Source organism: Mastigoproctus giganteus, chromosome 12 (assembly GCF_048544385.1).
Source record: "Mastigoproctus giganteus isolate SK-2022 chromosome 12, ASM4854438v1, whole genome shotgun sequence".
In the NCBI taxonomy this organism is placed as follows: domain Eukaryota; kingdom Metazoa; phylum Arthropoda; class Arachnida; order Uropygi; family Thelyphonidae; genus Mastigoproctus; species Mastigoproctus giganteus.
Window position 1 is genome coordinate 171427834 of NC_143586.1, and position 8094 is coordinate 171435927.

General features: G+C 42.0%; 1 pseudogene; it reads left to right on the top strand.

Annotated features, from left to right (window-relative positions):
- The first annotated feature begins 2152 nt into the window (after positions 1-2152).
- Positions 2153-7878, top strand: LOC150077595 (uncharacterized; annotated as a pseudogene).
- Positions 7879-8094: the final 216 nt, after the last annotated feature.

Consider the following 8094-nt stretch of genomic DNA (forward strand, 5'->3'; position numbering starts at 1 on the left):
TGGCTGCTGATTTAAATCCTTTGTTTTCCCTTAATGCTTGTTCTACTTTTGTGTTAAATTTTCTTATATCCTCTCTGAGTCTCTTTCTAATGGCTTTGCATAACTCAGTATACTCAATTTTATCCCTGTCAGTGTTTTTCTTGCTTTTCATTTGTCGTCTTCGGTTCATCATGACAAGTGTTTCTTGACTAATTTTTTTGTTCTTTGGATTTCTTTTTCCCTTATAGGTTTCTTGGGCTTTATCACTTTCAGAAAGTTGTAATATTCCTCGTCGATATCTTGGTCCTGAGCAGTCTGCAGAAGCTCAAACTTGTTCTTAAGTTCCAGTACATACTGCTTTTTCTCCTCTTCTGTTATCTCAAAGACCTTTGTATTATTTACTCGAGTCAGTTTTTTCCTTTCCTACATCTATATCAAGTGTACATCTTACCATTCTGTGATCACTTCCAACATTTACCTTATTCAGGACGGTAAAATCATTCACAATATATCTTCTGTTAGTGAGGATGAAGTCGATTTCATTAGTAGTTAATCCATTTGGACTCTTCCATGTCCACTTTCTATTCACCCTTTCCTTGAAAAAAAGTGTTCATTACTGACAGTCCTTGAGATTCTGGAAATTCCACAAGTCTTTCACCTCTTTCACCAATTCCAAAATTTCCTATAGTTCCCCTTTCTGTGCTGTTTTGTCTTTTTCCAACCTTAGCATTGAAGTCCCCCATAATAATAGTGTAGTGGGTTTTCTGCCCATCACCTCCTCTATCGAATCGACCCCTCTCTTCCTGTTTCCTCCCTCCAGTATACCCCTACTCTGTTCACTTTCACAGTGTAAACCCTACACAGTCTAAATTTAAAACTTTCAAATTCCATTGTATAAGTATTCCTCTCGGCTTCTAACTCTTTCAGCGCTGAATCCTACCGCATTTTTTAAGGTCCTAGCCACTGAAATCACAGGAAACTAGACGGCAGGACCTGCCAGAGTACTTGCTTAAAATACTGGTGTATCTGTTCGCCTCCGCGGGGCCAAGTGTGGGAAACGGTGGGTCCCATCGGCTAAATGGCCAGATGAACAATGGTACATGACACTACACTTAACAATATCCATACACTTTTAAATCTCTGACCTTTACAGTGTACTGTAACACACGACAATTATACTATGTGGAGATGGGGGAAACTCCTGGTGCCATCAGATCATAAACACATTTTACACTTTACTTATCCCTCAGTAGTTAAACGCATGATGAACCGTTTTGCGGTTAACAAGGCTGACCGGGAACTCTTTGGGAGGCTGCTGCGCCACTTGGCAGGGCATTGGATGGAGGATGACCAACGACTTGACCCAAATGAGATCCAGAGGAGGGTCACAAATTATCACTAACGCTAGTGAAGTAGCCATGAAGAGCAAGATTCCAACCTCGAGCGCTGTCCCCTGGTGGGCTCGAGAAAGAGACATTAAGAAAGCAGGTCATAAGGGCAAGAAAAGAGTTTCAAAGGACGAGACGTATCTGGCCGGGGGCCAGAAGTAAGGCTGTTAAGGGAAAGATACAAGATTGTTAGAAACAGCTACACGGACCTGATACGCAAAAGCAAGGCCTGGGAGCACCTGGTCAGTACAGCTTGAAACACCGATCCCTGGGGAGTAGTCTACAAAGTTATTACTAACAAACTCCCCAGAGAAGAAATCATAAATGCGACTCGAACCCCGCAGGGCACACTAGCCACTAACCTGGGAACAATCCATCAATAACATACTCAACCAGATTATCATGAACCAGCTGTACCAACTTTACCGTCTGCGTGGTTAGCACAGTGGTATTGTCACCGTCCTCCCCACACCGGGTGAAAAAGGCCAGGGTTCGAATCCCGTCGATGACGCGAGTAATTTTAATGGGCTTTTTTCACTCGGTGGCTGAGTTAGTTGGTCTTAGGTGTAGACAGCAAAGTTTTTTTCCCAGAAACTTCGTCCAGCAAACAGACAAATCGACCATAGAACACACGCAATTAACAGACATAAGACACAGCACGGCAGATGAATTTAATTATTCGGGTGGCCTAAATATAATAGTTTTGTTTTGTTTTTTTGTCCCAACCTTACCGGAACAGGTACAGATATGTATACAAAACACAGCAAATAGAACAGCCCTTCGCCATGAAGGAATTGCATGCCGCTGTGGCCCTCATAAGGAATAGAATATATCCCGGCTCATATCTTCTGGAGCCAGAAATTATAAAAAAACGTAGTAGACCCTACTCCGGAACTACTCCTTATATTTTGCAACGTATGCCGAAGGACAGGAACTTACCCAGCTGACTAGAAACTTGCAACCGTGAAACTCATACCCAAGAATCCTTCAAAGCCTCCAGAACAGTCGGACTCTTATTGGCCAGTTGCCCTGCTCCCAGTGTCAAGTAAGCTATTCGAAAGGCTGATAGATAAAATAATAACTCATCACTACGAAATAGCTGGACAAACTATGCCAAAACAATACGCATTCAAGCAAGGAACTTACCATCGACGCCCTGAGTGGCCTTTTGAGGCCAGCCAATGGGTTTTATAAAAATATTTCCTTGCCATATCAGTCGATTTCGCTGGGGCGTTCGATGCTATTTGGTGGCCGAGCGTCCTAGCTAGACAGAGGGGCAAACGCGTCTTATCAATTTGTACAAAGTTATGGAATCCTACCTAACCAACAGAGAAATCCAGGTAATAACACCATATAATAAGTTGACCAGATCACTCTACAGGGGCTGCCCCATGGTTCAGTTCTAGGGCCATTGCTCTGGAATATGATCCTAGACCTGGGAGAAGTAAATTCCCACGCCTTCGCAGATGATTTAAAACTGACAGTTGCTGCTAAAAGCCGAGCACAAATGGAAATTCAAGCAAACCAAGCACTTCAACTCCTTCAAGACTAGGCCACTGTCCACTTCTTGAAAATATCATCTACAAAAACAAAATATATACTGTTTAACGGCAGCCTGAACTTAAGACGACCACCACAAATTAAAATCCATAGCCAGACAACTAGTCGCCGAACTGAAGCATCTAAGTATCATTCTAGACGCCAATCTGTCCTTCCACCCTCATCTCAAATACTTGAGAGAAAAAATAAGATATGCCGGATTAATAGCCAGAATAACAAGGACTAGGGGGCTCAAAAAAACGCATGCTAATACTGTACTATAAAGCCTTCTTTACCCCCGGTGATTATGTACGCTTACCCCGTGTGGTTCCATAGGGCCACAACGGTTGTTAACAAAAAGATCTTGGACACCATACAGCGCTCAATTCTCCTGGTGCCTGTCGTATTGTTACCCGTGCCTGTCGTATTGTTAGTACGCATGCCCTCCGAGTCCTGCCCCCTGGACCTAGAAGTTATACGCTGCGAAATAATGTATTACCTGACCAAAGGATTACCCTAAACTCTGGGAGAATACACCAACCTAGCAGGGAATAGAAGAAAAGAAAGGACCAGACTTTAGAATCATGTGCAGCAGGAACAGTGGTCTGCTTCAACAAAAGGAGAAATTACCGAGAAGTTCCTGCCTACAGTCGGACGCGTGTATCCTACTAGGATACACGCGTATCCTAGAAGTAAATAGACCTGTTCCACCCAGGTCTAATAAATAAATAAATTTTCTGTTTATACTCCGGCACGACAACCAAGTCAGTAGAGTTTACAATAAATCGTCAATACAAATATTTATCGTATTTAGTAGTCACGGGCTTGAACCCCGGTCACTCAAGGAACGCGTGCTATGCACTCCCGCTCCTGACCACTCGGCTACGTCAGGTCTATTTACAACGTTTATCCTGACGGGCCATGGTGCCTTCAACGTTAAGTTAACCTATTTTTGAATAAAGGAAGATCCCCTCTGTACATGTGGAAACAAACATGGTCCCACATTATGTTCAGCTGCGATCATTATGAGGACCTCCGCTGTCAACTTATGACGGAACTCACATATTTATCAGCAGGACTGGAGCATCACATTCTAGACTCGAGAGAGGAGTTCCTGGCCTTCACGAAGTTTGCGCAAGAGGTGTTTTCTACGCGGAGGCCACTTATTGCTATTCAACACAACTAAAGCCAGTAACTGAATGAAACAATTCAACCTAATTGAACAGAAACAGTCAAACCGAAAGATTGAGTTAACCACACTAAGAACCTACCGCAACAGGACCAGAACCGGACACGACGAAGTCCACTGCTTACCTGTTTCAAGATCCCTCTACAGTGGAAGACACCAGTGTTTAACAAGTCAGACTTGACTCTACACATCTTCTGAACCTGACAACAACACCAGCGGCTGTGATCTCTGAGACACCAGACATGACTATTGCTGCACTTGGCTGCCAAGGCCATTGGCAGAAAACTACAGCCCGATACTTTCTTCCTGCTTCCTGGGTGGGGGGGAGGAGAAGTCTACTGTCTCCTCCCCACCCCATTTTCTTCCATCTGGTGGGGCATGGCTCACTGACCATCTTGGGTCACCTTCTCCCACCCTCTCTCTAATTTTGCGACCATGTCTAATGAAACCAAAATTATTCCAAACCCACACTCAAAAACTGAAGTCAACCATGCAACAACCCTATTACCATTCGGCCTACCCCCTTTTAGCATAAATTATAGTTTTTTTTTTTTTTTTAAAGGTCCTAACCACTGAAATATGTGGAAATTAGGTGGCAGGACCTGCCACAGTAAATATAACTATACTGGGTGTACCTGGTTTTCCTCCACGGGGCCAAGTGGGGCAACGGCGGGTCCCATTAGAGGCCCAACGGCTAAAAGCCCAGTTGAACAACGGTACAAAACATTACACATCACAATATCCATAGAGTTTTAAATCTCTGGCCTTTACAGTGTACTGTATCACACGAAAATGTGTACTACGTGGAGATGGGGTAAACCCCTGGCGCCGTTTGGAACGAAAATAGGTGGTAGATGACTTTCATCAACCGGTGAAATACCACCACTTTGCTTATTGGAGGCTTGAAGTGGTGAAACCCATGTTTAGTCTCTAGAGCAAAGTTTCCGGCATTCCTCTCTCCCCATACTTCTCCTTCAACCTATGCACGGTACTAAGTACTATAGGTTTTTGAGACCTTTCGTGTTTGGGGTTTTCATAAAAAAAAAAAAAAAAAAAAAAAGAACTAGGAATCGCCCACAGACCAGGAGTGATTCCTACTTCTCTCTTCTTTCCCCTGGAGAAAGCCTTCTTTCCTCATCCTCCTTTTACCCATCACTTGTACTCTCTTCCCTTTTTTTTTCTTTTAACTTGGTCTCCATTCAGATAGCTCAGGCGACCCTGGCGGAGACCAACCAGAGTATGACGAGCAGTCTGGCTCACCTCCCAGTGGTGGTGGCGGGGAACGTAGGGTCTATCTAGGGGCCCTGCGACCAAGCAGCCAGAGACACAACAACAGAACAAAACAATACTGCATAAACTAGACCACTTTTTTCTGGCGTTTGCAGTAGTTCTGCATTCCATCTGAGTACGTGAGGCGCAGATATAGGCCACCACTGGTGGTGCCTTACCCTAAATACTATGCCACCAAATACTATATCCCACTGGTTTAATAAAATTATTGGGCGATAAATACAAAGAATTTCGAAAATATATAAAATATTCCCTTCGGAATAAAACTGAGTTGCATATTCCCATTTGTGTAAAGAAGTAAAAAAAAAGCAATCGCAAGCAGCGTATAAAATTACTTAAACAACATCGAGAATAGTGTCCTTTTGGATCATTAGTTTCATGACCTGAAGCCTTTTTGGCGATTTACCTGTTCAACTAGTCGGAAAAGGCAGATAAAAATAGCACTTATACGTTAGAGGCGAGATTGTCTCTGATCCTTAACATTTTCAATGTTTTTGTATTTTACTAAACACAAGTGGATACTAAAGATGTTTATTGTGATGGAGTAAATTATGGGTTGAGATATTCCGAATCCGTTGTATAATGATTATGTCAAACGGTGATGTCCACTGGATGCCGTTTGTTAGACCTATATATAGATATTGCCTCAGTAAGAGTTGGAAGAATGAAACTAAAATCTATTTGGAAAAAAATGCGGAGTCTAAATGTTTTAATGTAACTCATCTCAAGTTCATGATGATCAAGATTCCTCCGCTACTAACAGTCATGGTTTTGTTTTCTCTTGTACAGATTGAACTGATCCGTAGGCTGCGTAACAGTGGGATAACTAAAGAGCAGGTCATCTTGGCTTTTTATCAGATGAATAGGTTAGATGTAGAATCCGGAAGATCCCATTCAAATTCACATACCTCACGGTTTATCAAATATATAGCCAGTCATAATTTTCATCAGCATCCAGGTACCTGAAAAAGTGCCCATGACAAAGAACATACTTCAAGTTCTGGACATAACAGTCTCCAAAGTAACAGGTCCAGATCATTGGGCCAAGTGCCCAAGAATAGTGCGGAAATTTGCCTTTAGCCGGCGGGTAGTTGATTAGTGGAACAGACTTCTATCTTTTGTTGTGGAAGTTGATGGCCTAAATAAATTTAAGGCTGAGCTGGACAGGCATTTGGAACGAATGGAGGGGTGAAGTGGGAGATTTTTTTTTTTTTTTTTTTTTTGGCTGATACTGCATAAGTTTGCTTTCTTGCATCGTATGCCTTTACTAATGCCCCTACTCGTTCAGACATACAACCCCCTATGCAGTCATTCTATAAACAGAATGATTCACAAACATATTCCAGACCACCACAAAGTAGTAGTAATTCTGCTAGTGATGGTGTAACAAACAATGGTAATACCCAAAATGGAAATGTATCTCCATAAGCAACAGCATCAGTAGTTTCTTCACGTACCTCAAAGCTGCCCAGTTCCCCTCTACTATAATTCTATAATTCCCCTCTCTTCTTTCTTCTCATCATCATTAGTTTCCGCCACTTATTCTGGGAAAGAAAACATCCACACAATACATAACCAAATATATACAAGCAGAGAAGGCTCTCGGTGTATTCCAATCCAGTGTCTGGCTAATCAGTTAGATCTTTTGCAAGATGAATGTTTTGCATTAGAAGAATTGAAGAAGAAAGGAAAGATAGCAGTCTTATCAGAAATCCGCAATTTTGTCATGAGGTATAACATCAAGCAGAATGATTGCAGAAATGACAAAAATGAATCAAGCGTATGTAAGTAGGTTTTCAGAGGAGATACATATCCCAGGTACATATTCACAAACATATTCCAGACCCAGGATATGTCAGAATGAACTAATAATGCCTTCTACATGTGGTACTTAACGTGTAAAAATAATCCATGGAAACTAACTCAGTTCTGTCCAAATTCAGGAGTAAAAAGGATGATATCAAAAATTGGTGATTTAATTCCTTCGAAGCGAGAGCGTTTTACCTTCAAAGCTGCCCATTTTACAGTATTAGAGTGCTATTATGAAAAGGATCCATATCCAGATGACCAGACTAGAGAACAAATTGTTGAGTTCAATAAAGCAGTTGGAAGGGCCGACCGTCCGTTATGTGAGCGACAAAAAGTTAATTCACTATGCGTAAAATTAATTCACTATACGGATACTACGTAAAACAAGCTGAAAAACAGTTCACGCAAAAACATGTAGCTGCAATGGCTGCTGTTTTTGGCAGCATGCCATCTCTACCACCAGTGCCATCTCTGTCTGTCCTTGGTTCGCCTACCTCAACACAAGCAACATCAATGACCCTGCCATCTTTCATGTCACCTCCATCAACATCTTTCCGTCTCAACACACAGTTAGACCTAAGCAATGAAACTATGGAAAGTGATAGTTCACACGGCTCTCCGGGACAGTGTGGTAATGGAGATATCATGCCAATGAACTTAGAAGAAACAACATCATGCCAGTGATGTTGTTTCTCATCATTCATTCTCATTGGCAGGTTGAAGTCATCCTGACTTGTCGTAGAGCAGTCAGACAGAAGTTTGCAACAGTAGGTTAGGGGCTAACGAATACTCGTCTTACAGCTTGTACTATATAAACAAGTGAATGCAAATATGCTCCTTTAAATTATAAAACAATTTTTAAAATTGTTTTCAGTTGCGATTTTTTGTTTTCTTTTGGTC